Raw genomic sequence first — 26463 nt, forward strand, 5'->3', positions numbered from 1 at the left:
GGCTGTGTGGAGCCAGGAGCTGGACTCAGTGAACCTGGTAGGTGCCTTCCAAATCAGGATGTTCTATGATTCTGTGATTCCAGTGTCGTTTCAAGTTCTTGATCCTTGTATTGTAACAGGAAAAGGTCAACTAGCACATGTTCACCTTATCCATGACATTCAGATGTCACAGACTTCATCTTCTCTCTGAAGATTACAGGCTTCTCTTTTTCAGGCTGAATATTCTCCTCTGTGTAGCCAAGCAGAAGTTCCATGCATCTGATAATTCTAGTTAACTTTCTCCGTAACCTTTGTGGGTGGGACATCCAGCCCACCCACAAATCCTTGAAAAGAGATCCTGAATATTCCCCATGCTTTCGGCTGACACTGCACTTCTCTGCAATGTGACCAGACCCTGGCACACCGTACAGTCTTCTGCCTTTTCAGAGACTTCATACGGCCAATGTCAAGCAGAAGAGAAGACCTCCATACAAAGGCTCAGAGGTCAGCTGTCCTAGGACAGACAAAACTTGCAGACAGCCTGGCATTATAGTACATTGTGGATGTCAGGTGCTAGGTCTAAAGAGTATGCTGGGTTTTCAGGATTAGATCCTTGCCAAAATGTAAATATAGATACAGAGTTAGAAAACTGCAGAAGTGTTGACTCAAAGAGACCTGGAAGTCATCCCATGCACCTCCTGCTTGACACTCATTCAGGTCATCCAGCACTTTGTCCAACCCTTTTTTGAAAACAAGGATCAATACAGGAAAATCTACTTCTTCAGTGCTGCTCTGCCCTCCAGGTGGAACAGCTCTTCCTAATGTCCAACCTGAATATCCAGTGTCACACGTTGTGTGTAGCAATTCTTACAGCACTGTACACTGCCAAAAATAAATTGATTCCATCACCCTTATACCTGCCCTTCAAGCAGCTGCAGGGCACTATCAGGTACCTGCTCAGTTTCACCTCATGTAGCATGTGGTTCAGCTCCCAGCCATGTTGGTGATTTCTTCATTCGACTATACCCATCTTGAACTAGACAGGTCTGAAACTAAATACAATATCCTAGTGGCAGCATCACCAATGCTGAGTATAAGTGGATAACAACTTCTGGCCATATTCATCTTAAAAGTGGCTCAAAGTGTAGATCACCTTTGCAATAAAATGTAAAGGTAGTTTTTGTTTTACTCCAGAGTAAAGAGTTCACCATAAAGCCCCAGTCTTTTTCGGCTGCAGTCAAGATGATTCATCTCCCCGTTTTCTTAAGGTATGACAACAGATTTATAATTGTATGTCAATTTAAAAATCCTGTTAAGTAGGAGAAGTAAAACCTTCATGCACATAATGAAACAACATGGTTCTTGCTTCAAGAAAAGAAACTTAGGTAACAGAAGGTGTTGCATGGAAAAAAGAAATAAATAACCACACGTGAGTTGACAGTGACATACTGATACCTACTATAAAAAGCAGCAGTTTCAGCATCAGCTGTCCAAGCCAGCATATTTTATTGATGTCTTCCATATTTGATTAAAAGAACTGCGGCTATAACGGCACCCTGAAGAAACTCCTTCAGATTGCCAGTCCCATATATGACGTCATTTTTCACACAGGTGTCTCGCTTCAATTTATAGGAGGGAGAGGAGGTTCTTTTAATATCTGTATACCTGCCGTGAGATTAAGAAACAACGGTTCAAATGTTGGTCCAACCAGTTTATTACAAATCCTAATCAGGGAGTCAGGGAAGGGAAGGACGGTGAATATCACGAATTATGGTGACGGGGAAGGGAAGGAGGGCAATAGAAAAGATAGGAAAGCAGCAAGAATTGCGTAAAGCGGGGATAATCACCGCCAGGATCCAGCAGCGTCCTGTTGTACAGCGTTTCGAAGGTCTGAGGCAAAAGCAGCAGGGGGAGAGCAGCAGCAGTGCGGCCGGCCTTGGGCAGCAAGCAGGTAGCAGGAAGAAGCCACAGAGCCAGTCCAGGAGGAAGCAGCAGGGCTCAGGTAGCAGGCCCAGGAGAGTCCATCAGCATGCAGGAATTCTGCAGTGAGGAATCTGATGGCAGACACCTTTGTTCTTTTTCAGCATGCTGGTAGAGTGCAGAGCAAGTCCAGGAGGAAGAGAGCCAGGTCATGAGGCTTCTCATGGCAGAAACCTCTTCTTCATGAGGAATCTGTTGCCAGAAAACCTAACCTCATGGTTGCAGGTCCCCTTTTTATCCTTCTGCTTCTGCCATCGTGGCATTCCTGGGTGCTTGGGTAAGACATGTGCAGCACTTCCTGAGATGGCCATCTTCCTCCAGATAAGCCCACACAAAAGACTGCTTCCTGGCCATTAACCTGCGGCTTGTCTCTCTCTCATTGCCCCTGGCCTTGTCCATCTGTGTCCCTCAGACAAAGGATTTCTCAACCCTTGCCCAGGACTTGCTTGGACTTGTTCATCTGTATCCCCAGCAAGCTTTGAGACAATGATGTAAAAGAATAATCTCTTACAAGAGGCTAATGGTAAATAGCATGGCTTCACAACAGGGAATTACACACCACAACAGGAAGCGGTTAAGCCAGCTGGAAAGAAGGAAATTCCCATATATCCACAGTGCTGAATATGTTCTCTGAAATTCCAGGATGATTCCTTAGACAGCTCCTGGGAAGATCTCCTAAGTGGGCAACCTGTGCTCCTATGAGGTGAGAAGGCTGCTACCTTTCACCCTGGGGCTGCATTCCTGGGAGTTCTTTACCAGGAAGCACAAGGCCGTGCTACCTTTTTAACCAAGATCATAGATCATCCCAGCAGCAACACAGCAGCTACAGTTCCAGTGTGATAGATACAGTTAAAACTCTTGTTGATGTGACTTCAGAGGTAGGGATGACTGAGGTTAAGAAGGCAAAAAGCTGTAAGAATGTTTGTGAAATATCCATGAGAACCCATTATGAATATTTGAAGTTTGGACGCGTAATATTACTGAGCAATAAAGAGGAGTGAATCTGGGAGTTGGTCTGTGAAAAGCACAATTTTCCTTTGAAAAATGCTATATTCCTACAAATCTGAATAAATTCAGGTCCATAAATACATTATACACTCACTGAAAAAGGAACAGAAGGAGCAGCCTAATCTGATAAAATTTCCAACACAAAGTGTCTCGTCATTCGCAAAACAGAAAGAGGTGAACTCTACGCATCTCCCATTTGCTAACCCAGTTTGCTTTCAGCAGTGGTAGAAAGCAAAACTATCAAAGAGTAGCTTTTTTAAAAAACGTTAACATAAACAGCTACTTACTCCACATGGGTCCAAAAAGCACATCAACATTTTTTTTTCTCTCCATGGACAGAAATTCTGTTATGGTTCTACTCATAATTAAAAATCCCAGTAGCCATAGCAACAGGACCATTGATTGTCCAAGGCTGGCCCCATAAAGGCCTGAGAAACACCCTCAAAGCACGGACCAGAGGTGGTTTAAAAGAGAAACATTCTCCCTCACTCTTTGACTACCATCTTCTTGTTGCTGAGGAAAGAGGGAAGACTCCTAACTCCCAGTATGATATCTCTGTGCATTAACTGGTTAGAATAAAGGCTAAATTCAAAACTAAATCTCCCGAGTAGAATTTCAGTACCTAATTTACTCTAATATTAGGCCCCTGGCTCCTATTCTCTTCAGTTCATAAATGCAGATAGGCTGGAGGGACTGCAAAACACAAAGCAATAACATAAAATAAACTATTAAAGCTAAGGACACCATGTTCCTTCTATTCTCTCACCCACCCACACACACACGCCTACACATAGGCAAAAGCTCCTCGGGAGTAGGAATCTTGAAATGTGAAAAGTCCAGTATGCAATAAAGCTGTAAAATAGACTTAGTCCTTTCTTATGTACATGTCCTGTGTCATTAAGCAGCCTTTCTAGAAGAAAGGACATGGTATATACATGCCTCTTTTTTTTTTTGCTGCAGGAGTGGTAATTGCTTTTTCAACACAAGTAATTTAGAGCTACTTGTTATACGGTGAGTGACACACCGGACAAGCAATTTTGTGTTCACACAACAGCAAATTAGAAAGGCAGCCAAGCCAAGTAACCACATGACAATCCTTCTCTCCCCTCGAGTTTCAAATTATTGCATAGAAAGCACTAGAACCAATATAAAGCCCGGCCATTGATTTCACCATGAACAAAGTTTCACCCCAAATTCTTTTGCAGTAGTTCATGTGTAAATTTTAAGTGTCTAGAAACTTCAGCAAGAACGTTGTTAAAGGTAGGTTTTGGCAGAGATCTCTTCAAACAACCGTATGGCGGTTTTTCAATTTGGAAATAATTTCCTCATTATCTCGAAGACCTGGTTTGTCCTTCAAAGTTTTTCTGCCTGAACACTAGCCCTTCATTCAGACTTCCAAATTCAGTTGTCAGTTCCGTGTGCCAAACCTTCAGCTCAAGCTGGCAGAGAGTCTCCTGGAGAGCATGCATCTTTTAACAGCACATTTCAGTGATACCAGGCCCGTGTAAATGGAGAATTGCCTGTCAGTATGATTCTTGCAATTTTTGTTGGTTTGTATTAAAATGAAACCTCAAGTATCTAGAAACTGCATCCTCATCTGGCCCAGCTTTGCAAGCACGTGGCTGTGATTCCATTAAGTGCTCATGCTGCAGCTCCAAATTACCCTCAAGCCACTGCTGCTTTCTCTAAGAAAAGAAAATGCTGACTTCTCTGACCTGCAAAGTGAAAGGACATCATTTGCACAAGGATAAACAGCTGTTGTACATAGGAACCAAAACTGAATCTTTGCTCTGGAACTGTTCTGAACAGGAGAGAGAGTACTACAGTGCTCCTATACTGAATGGCAGAGGGAAAAAGAAATGTAAAAGTCTGAAGCTGTCACCTTCTTATGGGTTGCAACTGTGTGGAACTGGATTCAGTGCTGAGATCAGATTGCATCATTCCCCACATTCCATAAAAGATTCTTTATAACACTGAGAGTGTCAGTTTTATCCAAAAGCACATGGCCTTTCCCAGAGATTATCTGGTATCTGGCTAAATGGGATTCAGAAGGCAAAAAGGAGTTCAAGTAAGTTTATTATTGTATGCTCCGCCTTACTTTCCTTCCTAGCCTGTGTCCTGTTTCCCAAAAGAGTCGAGCACATGCAGGCAGAAAGATTCGTCATATCATAGAATTGCTCAGGTTGGAAAAGACCTTAAAGATCATCCAGACCAACCACAACCTAACCACCCTACCCTAACTTACAACCCTTCGCTAAACCATGTCCCTGAGCACCACATCCAAGTGGTTTTTAAACACATCCAGGGATGGTGACTCAACCACCTCCCTGGGGAGCCTATTCCACTGCTTAACAACCCTTTCTGTAAAGAAGCCTTCCCTGATATCCAACCTAAACCTCCCTTGGCTCAACTTGAGGCCATTTCCCCTCATCCTGTCACCTGTCACAAGTGAGAAGAGACCAGCCCCTCTCTTGCTGTAAGTGCCTTCAGATATTGGAAGAGAGCAGTAAGGTCTCCTCTCAGCCTCCTCTTCCCCAGACTAAACAGCCTCAGTTCCTTCAGTCACTCCTCGGAGGGCATATTCTGCAAGCCCATAACAAGCCTTGTTGCTCTTCGAGTCAATTCAATTTTGAAGGAACTAGTTTGTTTCCACAGGCTGCACTGGCAGTCAGAAGTACACAAATAAGAAAACAAAAGGTTAACACCAAAAGTCTCCCAAATCAATTTCAAATGCACAGTTTAACAGGACAGGCAAACAGAACTTCTTGCAGAATAACTCAAAGCAAGGTGAACAGAAAAAGGTACATTCTGAAACCTATACTTCAGTACTCAGAGTCATACAAAATTTAAAGCAAGATTGGCAAACAGCTGGTTTTGCAGACGCCATGACTTTCCATAAATAAAATGAGAAATATGCAAGTTAAACATCCAGATTAAGTACACTGGTTTTCCCATCTACAGTTCCAAGTCCAAAACAAATTACTTGCCTTCTGTGCTTGGACTCAGAAATAAGTAGAGCCAGTTCACTTTTGGCTCAAGGGATTGGCTCTGAATTGGCTCGCTGAGCTAGAAGCATTCTGGGTGTATAATATAGTCTTAAGTTTGGCACTTGCTCTCTCTGCAGTCCTCTGGCACAATGACATCTATTCAAGTTGCCTACTTTATTTGCCTAACACAAGTGCTGAAATCTCAAAATCAGATGCCTGACCAGAGCAGGCATGATTATAATAAAATAATGCAGAGCATCCAGCTCAGGGTGCCAAAAGGAGAAGACTGTGAAATCGTAGCCCTTTTCTTCAAGGTGAACTGCATGCAAAATATGACCTTACACTATCAGTCCTCTTATATTTACTTTCCAGTGCATTATTTCTAGAACTTGTCTCCTCTTGGGAGGAGAAGAACTGCTGTCCCCAGGACTTGCATATCCGGTGAGACAGACAGACAGACAGACAAACAGACAAAAGATATGATTGTTATTTCTGTCTTAAATGCATTTCACAGGTATTCACACAATGCCTTGCTGTGAACAAAACACTGACATACAGATAGGAAGGGAATTAACATAAATGGTTTCACTGAACAGTGTTATGACAATGCACAATCCATGACCAAAATATCTTCTGAATTTTCCACTATTTTGGAATTATTTCTCATTGTAAAATGCAAATTCAGAACTGATGTTAACAAATGTACACTTCTCAAGAAAATTAAGCTATTCGTATTCATATTCAAACTGGGATATGAGGGAGTTATTTTGGGCATTCTAACAAAAATAGAGTGGGTTTCCACCAGCTCTTGAGGTCAATAAAAGCTAACTACCAAAAGGCCAGACAGAACTGTGCCAAAGCTTCTAATATTTAAAATATTTTTCTAAGGTGAGGGATGAATGTTTTACCCTCAAAAACTAACAAGCGCACTTTAGGGAAAAGACTACAACTTGTAGTAACAAAACCATGAAATTCAAATTATGAGCTTGTGGAAAGAGAAAATTACTGATGAATATTAAGTCACAACTGTAAGATGACTGACTTTAGTATTTATTCCTGTGTCAATTATATTGTACTTCTGCTGTCTGAAGGAGTACAAAACAGCTGAGTTGGGTAAAATGAAAAACTGGTCATTATGCAGAACCAGTCAAAATCCATGGGCTGATGCTCCAAGTTACAAAGCAAAGTGGGATGTATTCTGGCTACATGTTTTAACCTTACTTATTTACTTCTTCAGCCATGCCCACTTCCTCATTAATGCCTATTTTGTGCCCAGTCATACACACCTCAGGATCAGTATCCTGCACCTGTGATCGCTGCTTGCTCAGAATGGGTTTATCATGCAAAAACATTGCCCAGACTAAAATTAATCTGCAGTACCACAGAGGCCTGCAATGTGATTGTTGTGGGACTTCCACAGGCTTTGCAGCATTTAAATTCTCAGCCACAATCTTGTGTTAATGCAGAAGAGCTATTGTGTCTTGAATAGGTTTGTGCCTGTACAGAACACTGTTAGATGAGAGCTTAACACTTCCACATTGCCCGGATTCTAGACAATTTTTTTTTTGTCTTTTTTTTTTTTTTTTTTTTTTTTTGTTTTCAAAATTAAATTCAGCTTTACCTAGTGCATGCTAATGAATACATACTCCTCCCATTTACATAGAAGGAGGTTCCTAAGACTTATGTCGCAGGTTGGGAAGTCTACTGTGTATTCCATTTAAATGAGAAGAAAAAAAAAAAGGAAAACAAGGAGTTGAAAATTAAGTTCTTAAGCAAGAAGACAAAACTAAGAAAATTCCCCAGTCCTCTAATTAAGAGCTTTCTCATTCAGGCCTTGTGCATTGCCAGCAGACTACACACTGATAACGACAATTTTGGATTACTTAGACTTGAGCAAAAACTTGAGCTGTGAGTTTAGAAGGCCAGCATGAAAATCATTGGCACAATGACAAGTTCCAGCAATAAGAAAATTCAATTAAATCATTACACAGAAACATAGCACTGATAGAATTTTCACAGCTCTAATGAGGCCAGAATGGAGTTCATGACCTGCCATGAAGAATAGTTAACAATGATGGGCCACTGAGTGCCACTGTTTATTTAAAGTTCTAAGAGGGAAGTCTTTGAGCACTCTGGATGGGCCTCATCAGGGCCCATCAACAAACAGCCTAAATAAAAGAAGTTTCTAACAAATGATAGCATAAACAAAAAACTTTTCTTTAAGCCTTCTCATTACCAGAGAAGAAAAAGTGAGTTTTGCAGCATTCTCATAAATTGTGAACTAAGACACCATTTGTGAATCTCCATCTCCATTTGTGATACTCTATCAGTATGTCACGAAGATGCTTTAAAAGATGTAGAATTACTATTTTCTTGTTTCAACAATCTCTAAGAAAGTTACCAAAGTAACTGGGATCTGGAGTACAGAAGAAAGAGCCTTGCACAGGGCAGGAGATTCCAGGAATTGCTGAGGTTCGTAGACCCATGCTGTCAGCCGACAGCCAAAGACACTGGCTGCATTTGGTGTTGGGCCCAAGTCATGTTCCAGCAGTGCGGGCAGACCTACTACAAGAAATGAAGTAAAAACAAACAAACAAGAAAAGATAAGCAGGAATATTTGTACAGCCATTTTTTATTTAATTTAGCTGACTTGGATTTCAGATCAGCTCTTGAGAACACAAAGTATTTGGGGCTCTATATGAAGTCCTCCAGTCAGAATGTGATTAAGACAAAATTTAACTCCCCCTTGTAGACAAAATGAAATCCAACACTAGGAAGAATCATTTACTTCAGTACTCATGGGAGAAGTAAAACACCATTAAAATAAATGCACAGTGGGTAAGCACAGCTCCTCGCATTCCCTCTCAAATTGCATTTTTAGAGAAATGCTTTATTAAGGTTAATACTATTCTCAAAGTTCTTGTAGAGAGCTGGGGACAAAATAATTCTTGACTTTCAAAAACTGCTTTAAGGCCTTCTGAGAGGTTTTCTATTTTTGAAGTTTTAGTTACTCTACCTACATCCCTCTGGCACATGGAGCCGGGACCTGTGGTTAAGTGTTTATTGAACAGGTATGTATTACCCTGCCACACGAATACTGTTATATTGATATTTCTCATGCTAAATGTGCCTTTCCTTGGGTGTTTAACATTCACCATGTAGTACGCTGTATTTGCAGAAATGTGCTGAATAACGTGAAGGAGAAAAAGAGAGGGAGAAAAACACTTCTGGCAAATCTTCCCACCATCTTCATCTAACTGTAATTAACACAAAACATAGCCAAAAAAAAAAAAAAAAAGGCCCAGACAAAAATGATTTATCTGATATGTTAATATAATAAAGAATAATAAAGATCTGACTGATTTCCACATCTCTACCAGTGGTGGTAAGAAGAAAGTCAGTAACCTGAAGTATTATACATCCTTCTCCTGGCAACACAAGATTCAAAAGTGGGGACTTAATTACTTGTGGGCATTAGCTTTATTCCCTCCTGAAGCATGATCTTGACTCTTTTCAGTGTTTCTACTCCCATGTGAGCTCTCAGTTGTGCTTTTCTCATCAGCATCTCTGTTCTCAAGCGTCACAATACTGCAGGGGACAGTTTGTGCTCAAGACAGGTTGCTCAGGAGGATGCTATATATTGTGCTGGACTGTGCTCTTTCTTCCCCTCTCCTCCCTCTTTAATGAGCGGGGCGAAGCATCTACAGAATAAGCCTGATTTTCTGGGGAGCCAGCAATTATTACTCAGAGAAGCAAGGCAGGAACAGAGAAAAAAGTGGGATAGATCCAGAAGGGGACATAAGAGAAAAATGAGCCCTGAGTTGCTGCACTTTTTATAGATACTGTAGATGTAGAAGGATTGCCATTTAAATGTTTGCCAAAGTAAATCGAATATTTATGAAAAAGATTGTCACCTTAGATGGAAAAATTCAGCTTTTCATGAGCTGTGGTATGCTTATGTAGAGTCAATCTGCTTTTAAACAATCACCCATTATAAACAAAAGTAAAAGACAGACCTTGACACAACATAGCCAGAGGAATTAGTCTGCACTGCAATACTTGGGGATAACACAGGTTTTCCAGCATTTGATATCTGTTGTAGCTCCTCTTCCAGACCGCATTTCTAAATGGGCTGCAGCCATTACCATAGGTAATACCAGCAAAATGGGTTGTGTTGCTCAGAATTCTGACGGGGGGATTCCTGCCTCCTCTTACTGCTCTAGAACAGACTATCTTGCAAATGTTTGCTGCAGTGCCTGATTATACCTGACTGAAATATGAAAAAAAAACCCAAAAAAACAAAAAACCCACAATATCTCTTTGCCAGGAACCATAATCATCTAAAAAAATCTAATTGCTACGGGTTTTTATCTACAAAAAGGAATCATGAAATTTTAATCTGAATACCATTACTGAAAAAGAAAAAACACTTTTATGGGAGAAATTCCCAGTGTTTGTTCTGAAACAGATAGACTTTATTGATTCTCAGTAACATCCTTACTGCAGAAAAAAACCCTTCAGAAGCCGGAAGGCATGATACACGAGGAATAAAATGAAATTGCATAAATGTCTTCCTCCCATTAACCAGACTGAAAGTTGTTCCCACAGATATTTTATGAAACTTTCCCCCTAACTAGCTGGGTGCAAAATTGCTTTGATTCTTTTCTTTGTGAGAGAATTTGCCACTGAAAGGCATGCTGTGGCACTTCCTAGAAAAGGCTCAGGTGAAGGGCACTGCAATGTTAGCTACACATCATAAAGTTTTCGAACAGTTTAGTAGAAGGTTAAATGTTATTAGACTTTAGAAAAGAAAGAATTTTCCACAGTTGTCCTTCTCTGATGTCATTATTTCTTGTAGTTCCAGTTCAGCTCATTTGTTATGTTGTAGAGCATGGTAATGAAAATTCTGTTGCTCTTGTGAAAGCTATCCAAACAGCTGAAATATCTTATGACTATTCTTACTTCAGGGTCGTACAATAATTTGTGTGAATTACCATCAAAGCTGAAAATTTTGTCTTGTCCCTGTGAGTTGTCAGATGTTTTGCCTTTCACATATAATAGCCTATAATATATATTTTTAGAATAGTACAAAGAATCAGTGGTGAGAAGACAAGCCTAAAGAGATGAAACCACCGTATAAGTTCAGTTGTTAAAATTTTGGGTAAAATGTTGTTAAAATCTGTAGGAAGAAAAGATTTGATGAGCACTTAGAAAGCTATTATGTCTATAGCCGTAGCAAGAGCGTTAAGTAGCTGGCGACAATTCCAAAGTTATCTGATATTTTAAATCAGGATCACGTTCCTCTTCTCTTGTAGAAGTTTGTCTACTCTTCTGCTCCCACCTCCCTTGTAAATGTGGTTACCTTTAGCCCCTGACTTCTGTTTTTCTAGATACATCCTTGCAACCTAAGCCACGCCAGCCCTATCCATCCCAGCTCTGCATCCCAGCCAGCACTTCAGACTTCCTGCACCTTGCCTTGCCAAACCACAATATCTGCTTCCCTGCGTGTCTGCCCAGGTCGTCTCAAAAATTACTCTTTCCCAGGTATTACTGGGTGAGTAATGCTCCAATCTCTGGTGATGAGAGAAGTGAGGGAAAGGATGCAAAGACCACATGTTACCAGTGTCTTTTATACATGGGATATCATTCTGCACACTATCCCACCTCAGCATGTCAATAACTGTTAGGCTGGATCTCTTGACTAAACATACAGCATTATCCAGTAATATCCAACATAAATCCATCCTGATCTATCTCAGTGGAATAACTATTTATGAAAAGATTGTTCCATTTTCTTTTAAAATAAATATGGTATTCACAATAATCTCAAAATGCTCAGTGATTTAAAATACTTCATAATGTTATCTTTCAATCTGTCATAAAAATTCCTAAAGCAGTGGAGAAAATATTAAACTAAAGTTCTGACTCTGCACTAATTCAGGCCAGAGAGTTTTGTGTTCCATTTTCCTTGTTTAATGAAAGTTGAGAGATGAGGCCCAGTAGTATACATGTGAAAACCACATCTCATTAGTTGACAACCTTTTAAATGTGTCAAAGGCTTTAACTTGTATAAATGTGCTAAGGAAAGACTCCTATAACCATTAAGAGATAATGAAAGCATTGAGATCTCTGCTAAATCTATTCTAGGAAGTTAAAATGAGCCAAAATTAATCTAAACTAAAGTATTTGAGAGCTATGAGCCTTGAGAGTTTGAAAAATGTAATATTCTATGAGCAATGCCCAGACAATCTAACACAATGAATTTTGAATAGTATTTTGATGCCAAGAAATGGCAAGGAGCTCCACATCAAAATGAAAAATATCCAATTACAGATTTCTTCAAATTCTTGAGCAATGAGGATGGCAATGAGATAAATGACAGGGAAGGAATGAAAGGGATAGGAGTTGGGCTTTTAGATCTTTACAATACAAAGCTTTGCCTGCAGCTTTTTGTTGTTGTTTTCACGAGCATTTTTTTTCTGGGATTTGTACATTTTTATTTCTCCCATTGGCTCCCTCACCATGACTGCTTTGATTGCTTACTTTCTCTTTAAGTAACTGTGAAGATGTTGCTGTGTGCCACACTTTTTTGCTTCTAAAAAGCAAGCCACAACAACAGGGAAGGGGAGGAAGAAAATACCTAGTAAGCAGTCAGGGCAGCACTCCTGAACCCCTGGTCACAGTGTGGAAGTGCACCAAGTGGCAATCTTTCTCTAGGTAACAAAGTGATTAGAGGTACCCTGAGGATGCACAGCTCCTGAAAGCTCTGGATGCAAAGTTAATCAAAGTATGTAGAGCAAACAATATTCCCTTAACAACCCACAGGGCTGGCGCTAACATGATGCATCAAAAATGATTTAAGCTCAAGCCAGCAACTGCACGTGGTAAAGCAAACTGCTCTAGCAATTATCCCCAAACTCAAATAACTCAGACCATTGACACACAGTCGAGGTCTTGGTGCCACATGCACCAAGTGTAGCTATCTCCCTGCCAACACTTCTGGCACACCGCTGCTTTCTCCTGCGATTCTCTTGCAAGTAACGTGTCTCTCCTCTTGCTGTCTCATGCCTGAACCTCAGTGCTAGCTTGAACAGACACTTTCTGAAGCTAGAGTGTTTCCACTGAGGTAATTGCTCTAAGTTCAGGGTACCTAGCTGCTATCTCAGCCAGAGCCAAACACAGTGCCACGGTGACTCTGTGGAAACTATAATGATCTCAGATGAGGACCGTTTTCTCATTGTTCACAGTAACAACAGGCCATTCAGAAGAGAGGATAAAAACTATCAAATAGTTCATGAGAATCTCTTCTGCAAATCTAACACCATTAAATAAATAGTAACATTACAAGTCTTGGTAAATCTGTACAAGCTTGGCCATCCAGAAGGATTCTGAGAAGGATTTTCAGTGTTTATTCTCATAAATTAATTGTTGCTTCCTTGTTTGTTGGAGCAGTATTCCAAATATAGCAAAAAGATCTCTACTAAAGCATTTTACAGTGTCCTCATAAACCCCTAAAATAACAATGGAGACGTACAAGCTTTTTTGTCATTGTTAAGCATGTCACAGAATACAGATGTATAAGAAAGGAATTATGTTCTCAGGAATAAATCTCTGCAACCACCTCTGTATCTATCCAGTTATGTCTCCCTGTATTCATACAAGAGCATTTGAATGCCTTCCAGCTACTTACAATGCAAACAACAATCTCCGTCTTCTTTCCCACAGTAGGACTGCGTTCATATTCAGTTCTATGCTAGCAAACTGGTTGATTTGTGTATCTGCATGTACCCATACAGTGAATATCACAGCTTGTCCTGTGTCTCAGAGAACAACGCATAGTAAGTATGATACAAAATAACAGAAGCAATTTCTGGTTTGTCTGGCCACGTTGTGTGTATACACATGCCTGGGAAATTCATTAAGGAAATATTACATTTGATTTTGCAAGTGAATATTATTTATTACACCAGAATTTCTCTCATTTTGTGAAGGCAGATTGTCATCTCTGCTCCTGAAGACTTCCTGCCATTCTGGTTCAACTCCATGTGCATCTCCCTGTAAGATAAACCCTCCAGGAAGCAGCAGTAGTGAGGTTTTGCTTTTCAGAATCATTTAATAAAAAGTCCTTCATTATTCATTCTATGGGAGTCTCCCTGGAAATAGCAAGCTCTCATTGAACAGGGAGATGCTTCGGTTGTAAATCATAGGATACCAAACTGGGAAGATGAAACCCACAAAGAGCATTTAAATGAACAGAGAATGGATGAACAATTCATAATTAATGATTTGGGAATGAATGCCACCTCAATTTATCATCAAGTATGTGTGAAGGCAGCACATACACTTGTAATGCCTTTTACTGTCTTTTCAGGGTCATTACTGAATGCTGGCCCAGTCCATTCCAGTATGACCAATAAGGTTGGGTGTTTAATCCTGCACTGACATCTCAGCTAAAAACTGTGCAAAGGATGACATCAGTAATAAATTAAATCTTCTTGATTATCTTATTGAGGAAAAAACAAACAGAACTGTCAAAACTTGTGCCTATGAATCTAGTGTGATTGGCTGAAAGGGACTGAGCGACGCTTCGTGGAATCTCTCCATGTACTGTTTAAAAACAGATCCATGCTATGAATTTGTGTTTAATTTATAAAGACTGCACCTTCAGTTCACATACAGAGTATGTCTATTTTCTCTGCTGATTGTGTTCTCTCCTTGTTTTCTGTTGGATGAAATTCTTAATCCCAGCAGTGATTCAGGGCTGACAATTGTGCAGGGATGCCATCTTTCTGACAGTACATGCCATATAACCTGTTACAGAGACATTCAGCAGCTACTCACCACTACCTTTCTCACTCACATAATTACACACATGCAGCACTTCAGAACACAACAAGGGCCTCCCTCTCTGATGGTCACTGTGTGCACATCACGTCTGGCCATGTGGTAGAACTGTGCACACACATACCAAGTCTCCTAAAGGACTTCACATGCACATCTCCAACCACAGCAAAAAGGTCCTGAGCATGCCAGCTGGAATAAATACTGTGGCCTTGTGATGAAAAAAACAGCTGACTCTTCAGGACAGAATTAGCAAGGAACAGGCTGTGACACACCAGAACATTTTGCCCAGCTCACTTCAGGCTGTCTCACCATCTCCAGGCTACCTTTACGAAAGAAGGCGTCAGGATGCACCAGAGGCTGGCCTCTTCCAGTCATTATCTTTTTGTTTTCCATCGCATTGAAATGCCATGGGACAAAGAGTTCATTATCACACTGGACAGCTGCTTCCCAAAACCTAAATTTCAAGAGGAAGTAACTGAGCAGGGGATCATCTAATGGGAACTTGGATCATCTGTCAAGGATGATGAAATGTTTAATATACACAGAGCACTTTTATCTACGAGGAAAGCAAGGGTAAGTCCAGGAAAGCAGGTAGAGAAGAGAGGCCAGAATAGAGACCCTGCTGGCAGAGGAACAGTATTGCTCCAGAAGGAGAGCCCTGGGCACCTCAGCCTCAAGGACAGGCCCAGAGTAAGGAGAAAACTGGATCATTGGTGTATGTGAATTCACACTGCTTCCAGTTTCTGTAACACCAAATCTGCATCTGCCTGTTTCGTCTTCCACATACCGCTTATAAAGCCATTGTAGCTTCACAGTCTGAGCTCTGGGAAAGAGTGAGAATTGACATTCGAAGAATGCTCAGGATCAGCATCGCTCCTGGGTATGTCAAGGCTTCTGGGCACTGAAGCCCTGTTCCTGAGAGAGGCCCAGCCTCTGCGTAAGAAGTTTATCAAAGACAGCAAGGAAACAACACCAAAATTATTCAGGTGGCAAAAAGCTTAAAAGCACACAGGATCCAAAGCAGCCAACTCAGCAGGACGTGTGCCCAGCTTCTTTAAAAACCTTGCTTCAAAGCTGTACTTTCAGGATTCTCAGAATTTATCTGGGACTTCCAGCTAGAAAATCTCAGTCAAGTATAACCTAGCAATAAAAAGATCCAGAAGCAACAATTAGTGAACTTTCAAAGGAAAATATTTGCTTTCAATGATGCAAAAACAGTTTCTGTACAAATATTGATTCATTTAAATTCAATTCCATTTTTTAATTTAAATTTACCAAAAATATTTTGAGAGTTTCCAGTACTAGTACCTATTGATGTTTGCCATATCCTAACGTTCTTATTCAACTTATATCTGGTTGTTATTCAGGACTGAGAAAATAGTGAAGTTTTCACAATTTGATGTTCTGTAAGGATTCCCATCTCCTAGACCAGCAGTAAGTACATGTTGTATGCAGGCCATTTCTCTGGGTTTGCATGCTGCTGGGCTCTTCTGAAGAACTCTTTTTTTCTAATTTGAGTAATCTGTGTGAAAGAAATCTTAGCAGTATGTCCGTTTGTGTGGGATTTCTGGACTGACATATGGCAGAATGTTCCAGAGGTTTGTTGTCTGTGCATAACTCAGCACAACAGTACCTGTTCTGCAAGCTCCAGAACCAGAGGGCTGCTGGAGAAGTAGTATATATGGCGTAGTATAAAAACTCCCATCTCCAAGATGTATTGGTTTTTCTCTACATGAGGAAATCCTCACTAGCAGTAGGTTGTACTTTTTCCAGTAGCACAGACCTAGCCCTGTATTTACCATACAATGTACAAACACTGACATTTCCAAGGCTCAAATTTTACCTCACACCCAGGAAGCAGAAACCAGCTTCTGATTTATCAGCCAGATCCCATTGGTGAGAGCTGAGAATACACTAAAGGCAAAGGCTACTTGACACCTCCCTCAGTCTTCACACAAACATTATTGAGGAAAGTTGCTTCCTTTCTTCTGCCCCCAGAGGAACAAACTACACTGAGAACAATAGCAAATATTTCCATGAAAACTTCTGTCCCAAAGAGCATTCTCACTGAATTAACATGATGGTGGTAATGAAACAGAGAAACTGGGACCATGATCGGACAAATAAAATAAAACAAGCTGTTGATGCTCAAAATATACAAAATTTCTGGACCCACCTAATACTTTTTTATGATTATTCATTCCTACTGCAACAGATATGGTATTTGTCTCCCTACATTTCAAGTCATTTTGACTGCCTGTTTTGTTTTTTTTTTTTTTTTCTTCTCTTTAGATTGGCCAAAATATTTGTGTGCTAAACATTGCAATATTTCCAACAAAGCCAGCTGAACAGCTTGCCAAGTTATGTCTGTGGAAACACAAAAATACTGCAATGAAAAAGAAAATGTTGATGGTGGCCTATAAACAGAGGTCAGGCTTTCAAGGTCAGCAAGAAGTAAGTGGTTTGTTTGTTCTCCTGGAGGTAAAGCATTAAGCCTCTGAGGTTTAGAAGAGTTTAACCCAATCTCTCATTTTCCAAGTGATGTACTCAGCAGGCTATTCTGTAATCAAAGGGAGCACATTCATCATGACTTATCATTCCCACCTAAATCAGGAATACATGCATTGTTTTCTGACAGAATAGCTACAGGGGAAGATGTCTTCGCATTTGGATTTCTCTATCCTTTTGCCTACCCTCAAATACATAGCAGAAATACCTAACGTTGTATCTGGTATCTAACGTCAGCGGAGGCAGCCATTTTCATAGAGCATGTATGTTCTCAATGGAAGTATGGGCTCTTCAGCTGGAAGCATAAAGTTGGTAATACAATCACAGGTGCCAATACAGATATTCTCAGGTAACTATTCTGGAGCACCCAAATGTCCTCCTGTGTTGAACAGAAAACCCCAGACACAGCTTTCTGATTCAGATCCTACCTTGTGGATTAAGCATCTATGAGTCACGAATTTACATCCTTTCCCACCACCTTTTTTTCCTCTTCTCCCTATTAGTCCAGCCCTGAGTCAGTCATGAGTTTCACAGACTTATTTTAACCCCTAAGGAACTTAAAAGGCATGTGTAGCTCCTGAACAGTTAGAGACTTGTGAATGGTCCAGATGTGGCCCTGCCATCAAAGCCAGACCTCTGAAAGCAGGTTTGTACCGGCCCCACAGCTAGAGGGGTGTCTAAATCCTCAGCTGCAGGAAGAAGCAACTGAGAATGACTTTGCAGCTTTGCTGTGGTCAGTCCATTTGTGCACCTACTTCAGCTCAGACCCAGAGTGGAGCCACTGCCATCTCTTGTCTTTACACAAGAACTTTCTGCAGCTCTTCTTTCATAGTTCTCTGTCATATGGAGACAAAGCATTGCATTTGAAGGATCGGGCAGACTCCTCTTGTTTGGGACAGGTCAAGATAACTACACACCTGTTCTATATTCTGCACTGCTCCTCAATGCACTTCTAGCCTCAGTTCAAAGAAATTGTGACTAAAGCTTTTGTACGTTCTTATACAGAGGACAGAGAGAACACAGAGGAAGACTTTTGCTTCCTCAAAGCCCTTTTTTAGCAGAAAGGTGAGCCAATATTTTCTATGGCCTGTCTCAGGGTATAGGCGCTGCTCTGGGCTTTATTATTTTCACCTACTGTACTGGGCACAACAGCCATCTGTAGTTGCGGAAATTCAAAAGGTCAGGGAAACATCATCAGTGAGACAGCCTGCATTAACAGCTGAAAGACAGCTATGGCTTACAAACAGCCAGCTTTAAGAGTCATGGACACAACAGGTAGGTCCAAGACATAACAGAATTCAGAAGAAAAGAAGAAAGATTATGTAGGGCAATGATAATGAATCAAGCAGCTACATGGCCTGACAAAGTATGTAACAGTGTTTTTAACTGAATTTCAAGTGTTATTCAACACTTCTATCACTAATCTATAGTCAGCTAAAGGTGGACTATTCAAAAGTCGATTATTAAGTTTAGGCAGAAGTTAAAATATGTAAATAAATCTGATCCCAAGCCACGAGATTTGCACAACTCTTTCCAAACCTAGAACTTATTAATTTTGGTAGATTTTTTCTACCCATACCTCTTAGACAGTTCATCATATTTCAGTGAAGGAATTCAACGCACAAATAAAAACAACTAAAACATAAAATGTATTTTTAAAAGTTAGCTGTGTCTCTAATAAGCAATATTTGTCAAAGCAAGGAAAAAAAAAAAACTGCATTAAAATGCTGAGTGTTATTCAGTAAAATTCATAAAATCATAGAAATGCTAGGGTTGTGAAGACTGCTAAGATCATCTAGTCCAACAGACTGGGCTCTGAGCACTTGCAGTGATGCAGCATTCACAGCTTGTCTGGGCAGACTGTTTCAGTGTCTCATTGTCCTCACCATAAACAATGTCTTCTTTATATCCAATCTAAATCTACCCTCTTTCAGTTTAAAGCCATACAGCAGACTCAGTACCCTCCCTCACCACTGTAGTCACAGCCATCCAGCTGCACAACTCTCCCCTGATCCATTCAAGGCACTGATTGGACATTTAAAACATCTGACATTACCAGAAGGTTTTCTGAATGAAAAGTAACTGATGATATGTGAAATAACACCATTTTTTTTCTGTACAGAAGGAATAGTACAATGTCATCTGCTCCTCCTAATTAAAATCTTTATATGCTGCTGCTGTATAATAATAATGGCAAGATTAACAAAGACACACACAGAAGAGACCCAATAACCAAAGGCCATCAGAATAAAAATTAAATCAACAATAAAATGTATCATTACAATGTTTTATTGTGTGCATAAAATTAACAAATAACATTCTGATCTAAATCATCAGAAGCTGCTATGCCAAATGTTCCAGTGTTAAGCCTCCAGAAATAGAAATTTAAGAACTAAGTGCTCTGTTCTTTTTTGGTTTCAGGCTCTGAAATCTGGATGGCACAGGTCCCTTTGCTAGCCTGCAAGGAAAAGAAGGACCCTGTGCCATCTGAGAGCTAAGAGAGGACAGCATATTTTAGCAAGACGGAGCTAAACGCCTGCCTACTTGGCAAATCTTTTACTCCATCAGAGAAAACAGTTGAGATACCAGCACTGCTGCTTGAAGCAGAAGGTTGTGTATTACCATTTTACAATGCTGCCATCTTTTGGCTTAGGGGGAGTTTCGTGCTTAATAATCACAACTGCTACATTTAAATTTTTTGCACTTCTGTAGTTTTTCTCAGAGGTGGCTAAACATAAACAGCTGCAACAACAGAACCTCATGAGAATTGCTTCAGGCTTCCTAGAAAGTCAGTGGAAGAAATAAGCACTTTTGAGGAGTGATTCAGTTCATCCCAAGCTAGATACCCAACAGACATCAGATATGAGCACTACTTTAAAAGTATTAGTGCCCTATTCCAGTAGCTAAAACAGCAACTGAAGAGTGATCACTCAGGTGTATACATCGCTGGTGCAGTCTAAGTGTACAGAACTTGCAAAAGGAATACTACTCCATAATCCAGTGGGGAAGTCTTCAGAGGTGCTGCTATTAATTGATTAACTTGTATTCACATACAGTGAGGCAACAGGCACTAAGGAAGGTGATTAACTGCATCTAAATATGGATGAGGAATGACATTTGTTCCAGAAGTCCAGCTCCAGTATACATTTTCCTTGACAGTTTAAGATGTTTCTAGCTCTCTCCCTGCTTTGCTTTCATAGCCTGTCATTTCCCATCTCAGAATGCTTAAGAAATATCAGGTGTTGTTTCCTGCACACACACAAATATCAGAAAGGGGCATCAGATTTTCCTAGAAATGTTACAAATTTTGGATTCAGATTATGCAAGAGCTAAACCAAAGTAGGATTTGTTTTAATCCAAAGATAGATCTTGAATTATAATTGAAAAACTACAAATTAAACAATGTTTAATATGATTATGTCCTATCAAAGGGAAAACAGATAATAAATTAAACGCTTTAGATGGTTAATAATTAGCCAAGAGCTTTAGGGCTGATTTATTTTGGATTATCTCACAATCGGTAGAGCAACACAAAAATGACACAATTGCAAAATAATTTTCTACATACAATTTTGCATCAGTTTAACAGAACAACACATTTAGATGTTACAGATAGATAGTTCTTGAGTAGTAATGCAAGAAATAGAGGTCAATATCTAATTTCCTACTTTCTCTTAGAATCACCATGTGATGGAAACAACTATCCTGTCAATGCCATGTCAACAGTATTCTTGCTACTCACATTTTTACAAATCCCCAGTGACTGTACTTCTTGATTCTTAAAGTATAAGCTAATTAACTGGTCAATTAATGAGTCTGAGGAGCTGATAAATGCTCTGTGAGATGTCAAGACTTGACAACTGCTTATAAGGAAATTTCTCTGCTCTCACAGCTGTTCTACTCCACCATTTAAATCTCTGCCCAGGCAACAGGTATCCTAATCTTCTGCCTGGCTCTTGACTAGTGTTCAGTCATTGGAACAGCCCTGAAAATTGAAAGGAATACAGCCATAGAGGAAAGTTCAAGAGGGCCCTGCTGCGTTATGGACCACCATTCATAAAACTGGTAACAGCAAACCTTCCCTGTAATGCTTCTGCTTTCAAACCCAGGCCACCTAGCTAGAAAAGGATCTGGTAGTCCTGGTAGGCACCAAGCTGAATACGAGCCAAGAAATGTACCTTTGCCATGAAGAAGGCTAAGAACTTGTGGATGCTCCATCCCCAGATGCACTCAAGGATAGACTGAATGGGGACCTGGGCAGACTGATCTACTGGTTGGCAACCCTGCCCATGGCAGGGAGCTGGAACTGGCTGGGCTTTGAGGTCCCTTCCAACCAAAGCCATTCTATGATTCTTTGATTCTGTGATCCTGGGCTGCACTGGGCAAAGCATCAACAGCATCATCAGCAGTGATGCCACACCGGGACTACTGTCTAATTCTAGAAGTGTAGTACAAGTGAGACATGGACATACAGGAAAGACTTCAATAGAAGGTGTATGGGAACTACTGAGTCACGGCCTGAACCTCTGATTGATCACCTGAGGTGAGCCATGAGTCAGCCAGAGGAGCACAGGTGAAGGCAATTCACCTGTGCTGCCGGGAGGGGTGGAGCCTGGCTGCACCCCTCCTAGGCCTATTTAAGAGCTGGCTACCAGTAGGGAAGGATCTCTTCTGGAGATTCCTCCTTCTGGTGTTTTTATTCTCTCTTGTTATCATAGTCCACTTTGCCTAACTCTGTTGTTTATTTTGTGATTGTAACATCTTGATATCCATTGATCATACAGAAGGTCACAAAGATGATGAAGGGACTGGAACATCTTTTCTATGAAGTGCTGTAGCAGCTAAAGCTAAAAAAGTGAAGCTCGAGGAGGCTCTCAAGAATGCATACAAATACCTGGAGGGAGAATGTAATGAAGACAGAGCTGCTCTATTTTCAGCAGTGCCTGGAGACAAAAAAGGAGGCAATGGGTACAAACTGGAGTGCAGGAGGTTGCCTACGAAGCAGCTCTGAAGGCAGCACTTCTGCGCTGTGCAGGTGACAGAGCACCGGGCCAGGCTGCCCAGTGGCCGTGTAGTCTGCACTTCGGAGATGTCCAAGAGCCGCCTGGCCGTGGACCCGGCACCCTGCTCTGGGTGCGCTGCTGAGGCAGGGGCTGGGCCCGATGGACGCGGAGCTGTGCGCCAGCACGTCATTCTACGATCCCGATTCTTAGCGCGCTCTCTGAGCACCTGGTGTTCACTCGTGGAATTCCTCAGCCAGGACCGCATCTTCGTGACAGACATCCGCCGTGTAACGCTCCTCGATTCTGTTTTTTTAACACAGCGACTCTCCGAGTTAGACCCCGCGCTTCGCTTTCCCCAGCCGCCAGACCGCCGCTCGGACAAGTACGCACCGCCTGCCGCCCAGCCTCCCACAAGATGGCGCCGCGGCTCCGCTGATGGTCGGGCGGAAGCGGCGGAGGAAGCCCCGCTCGCGGTGCCGCGCTGCGTGCGTGCCGGAAGGGAGCGACGGAGCGCTGGGGCCGGTTCCTCTCGGTTCCCCGCGCGGCCGGCTGCTCGGGCTGCCCGGGTGGGTACGCAGGCTGCGGCTGAGTCCTCTCCCTTACGCCGGGAACGCTGCGGGAGGGCCGGGCCGGGGAAAGCGGCGTTAGCGGGAGAGAGAGCAGTTCGTGGGGAGTCAGCTGTGCTTTCGGAGCTTGGGCGCCCGGTGGGAGCAGGCAGACGGCGATTATCGCACGTGAATCGGCTTAAGGGGTCGAGGCTTTCGTGTTTCCTCCACAAAACGCTGGTGCTTCGGGGGCACGGCCCCGTGTATGCTGCAGACAGACCGCTGCGGGAGTGCTTTCCTGTTAGCCCGTGGCCTTCGCGCTTAGCGGGGCCGCGGCCTGTCGGTCTTTCTTGTGCTGGCGATGAGCTGAAGGGCTCTAAGCAGAGTATGGGCACCGCGTATGTGAGAGCAGGGAGTCGGCTTTGCTCCAAAACCTATGAACTTTCGTTCTTTTCCAAGCTCATGACTGAAGCGATGAGGTCCGTGAAGCAAAAGCTGACAGGAGCTGCGGGTAATTGCATTGCACAGCTGGCCTCGGCTTTTGGGCCCACGTGGCTTCTGGGTTTGTGTCCTGGCTGTCTATTACTGCCTTTAGTAGCAGCACAGGGTTACCACCTCAGGCTCTGCTAGGCTAGGAGGTGCCATAAGAAACTCTGAAGTTTGATCAGCATGCCTTGTTTACAGCTGTGTTGGTTAAGCCAACAGTTATTGTGACTACTGTGCGGTCTGTTTGCAGGAATTAGCACTGCTGGTGTATGAGATTGGTGTGAAGACATTGTAGCAATAGCAAAGTCTTCACTTTGTTCCCTTTGGATGATGACCAGCTGTGATTAAATCCTAAGTCCCAGACAGATCTTGTGCTATGGCCATTCTTAGAGAAGAATGCAGTGTGTGCAGCTGGGAATTGTTCCTCTTTTTCTTTCTTTTTAGGGAAACGCTGGTATAGCCAACTGTCTTAGCAGTCACAGAGTTGAAATTTCTTCATGACTGTAACTAGGGCACTTTGGTATTAAAGTTAACATCATGCACCAGTATTAATCTAAGGCATATCATCAAAGCACTATTCAGACTGTTCACTCTCCTGGTAATTCTGCATTAGAAATAAGCATTAGAGTTTGTTTTTGTTTCTGTTTTTTTTTTAAAAAAAAAAAAGGCAGTAGGTGATTGTCGGAAGATGCGCACTATTCATATAGATGACTTGCTTTATCTTACTAAACTTTTGGATTATTTTTAAAGAGCTTGAAGTAGGTGAGGTTGAAGTACTGAGTGCAGGTTGATGTTTAACACCTTAAATTATTAAACTTACACCCATGGGATATGTGGAAAAATGGGTTCACAGAGGTGACAGTTTGGCTTTGAATGCCAAAACCATCTCAGAGCTCAAAAAGTCTCTGAACTATCTGTTGCTGAAATCGTGACAAATGTAACTATAGGAGCGTTGCATACGTACTTACTCTGTTTTTCAGAGTATCTCTTGCTACTCATTGCCAGAAATGAGTTACTGAGTTAGGGAGATCTTTGGTCTGATTTGGAGAAGATGCTTCTCAAGGAGCAGAAGCATTAGCAGCAACAGGCAAAGTTTGTGGTCCTGTGTTTATCTGTTTGGGCATTTCTTGTGCAATGTAGATTACTTTTTCAGGAAAGCTTTATGTAAGTGTTTTGGTGAAGAACGCTGTTGAATTTCTAGAAAGTTCACCTTTCTTTAATAATATCTTGTGTTCTTATCTCAGTACCACAGACTGGTTAATTTTCCAATCATCAGTGTTCTAAATGAAGTCAGTTGTCTTTGATCCTACATTGATGGGCCTTTTGAGCAGTACCTGTAGCCTCCAATATGGCAGCCATGTGACACACTGTATCTGACACACCGGAAGATGGTTTGGCTTCCATACTGTGCTACCAAGTCTTAAAATACAACAATTGGTCTCAACTTCATTTGACTCCAAACAAATTGAGTGCTGTCGCTACTTTGATCAGATATATTTATTTTCATTAATGTCTACTTGCTTGATGCTGATAAAGAAACAATCCTGTTTTGATTAAGCGCATTGCCTCTGTACTTAATTATCTGTGAAGAAATATTCTAAAACTGAGTAAAGGAAGCAGTAAAACTTATCAAAGAGAAAACTTTCTTTTGTTAATTTCTTTCATATTTGGTGAACTGAATAGAGTTGGATAGTTTCTCCAGGTTTTTTTCCCCTCCTTTCTCCGTTCCCCATTAGAGAGCACACGTACGTGTCGTGTATTAGTAATAAAGTATCAAACTTCATCGGTTACTGCTTTAAAAAAATACATTTACGTTAAGCTCTGAATCTGATTTCTATTTGTGCTGAAGCTAGTTTGAAGAACCTTCTGTCATGTAAGAGGAATTAGGGGGATAATGAATGTGAAATGTACCTAATTTTTTTTCTGGAAATTGAAGAGTTGGCTGCCATGAGCTTAGATTTTTAAGTATAAGGAAAAGACATAGTGACCTTGACAGTGTCCAGATGTGTATGGGAAAGGGACAGAAAGTACACATTTAAGTCATGAGAGCGGAGCTAGAAGTTTTGATGAGAGGTAGCATGGGAATGAGATGTTTGAAGTGTGCAGAGGGTAGCCCATGAGTCTTCTGTGTAGGTGAGGATGGCACTTGTTAGAAGTCACTGCAGTGTTTTTCAGTGATCTCAGTTCTGGGTTTTATCCTTCCTGCTTTAAGTAGGCAGGGGGGAATACAATGAATTCATGCACTTTGTTTGCCTAATGATGCAGTCCTTTCACTTATTTATGTGTCAACCCATTGGTTGCAATGGACTGCTTGTGTACGGAGGGCACCTTGGTGGTCTGACTGAAGATTTATGGGTTTGAGCTTAGTGTGTGCCATACTAAGGGCAATTATCTGCCCTTGTGGTAGCTTCACGATTTGCATTTTCTTTGAATGTGGCTCATCCTTATTCTTTCACTCAGTACGTTTTGTCTTAAGAGGCAAAAAATTGCTGTTTAATTAGGAGTATTAAATGGGAGACAAAGCAGGAGTGGTTTTTGTCCTGTATTCACTGCGTTGTGAAGAATCCCAGTTTTACGTTTATATAAATCTACAACAGTTTTAAGTAAGTGCTGTCTTGGCTATATTCCAGTATTGCTGGGAAGAGCCTTTGACTATGTTTTATGGGTAGCAGTGGTGGTTTAGCATGCTGGGTGCCTGTTACCTTTCACAGGCATCATGTACATCAAGTTTTGAATGGCAGTCCTGGGAGGAAGTATGCAGATGAGGTAGCTAATGTTGTAATAAAACAATTGTCAGGTAGGGAGGTAAGTTGAACTATTTCTTAGTGTTCCATGCTGGTAGATCACACTGAAAATGATGGCAAATACAAATCTGGCCTTAGAATCATAGAATTACTTGAGTTGGAAGGGCCCTTGAAAATCATCAAGCTCCAACCTGCTGCCATGAGCAGGGTTACCAACCATTAGATCGGGCTGCCCAGGCCTGCATCCAACCTGGCTGTGAATGTCTTCAAGGTTGGGGCATCCGCAGCTTCTCTAGGCAGAAAACCTTGTGTTTACAGTGATCTTGTTCATGCTTTTGCTCTTTCCCTTCCTCCCCTTCCCCTCTTTTTTTTTTTTTTT

At 41.5% G+C, this 26463-nt stretch overlaps 1 protein-coding gene across 3 annotated transcripts in view; it reads left to right on the forward strand.

Moving 5' to 3' along the window:
* The first annotated feature begins 22754 nt into the window (after window positions 1-22754).
* Window positions 22755-26463, forward strand: part of GEMIN8 (gem nuclear organelle associated protein 8) — a 28964-nt gene continuing 25255 nt past the window's right edge. Inside the window, exon 1 of one of the 3 annotated variants that reach the window (XM_048960110.1) lies at window positions 22755-22875. The gene's annotated coding sequence lies outside the window, so the exon portion shown is untranslated. Of the gene's footprint in view, window positions 22876-24080; window positions 24433-26463 lie in introns of those variants that run through there. The other 2 variants (XM_048960100.1, XM_048960118.1) reach the window with 2 other exon arrangements.

This window comes from Lagopus muta, chromosome 1, assembly GCF_023343835.1.
Source record: "Lagopus muta isolate bLagMut1 chromosome 1, bLagMut1 primary, whole genome shotgun sequence".
Taxonomy (NCBI): Eukaryota; Metazoa; Chordata; class Aves; order Galliformes; family Phasianidae; genus Lagopus; species Lagopus muta.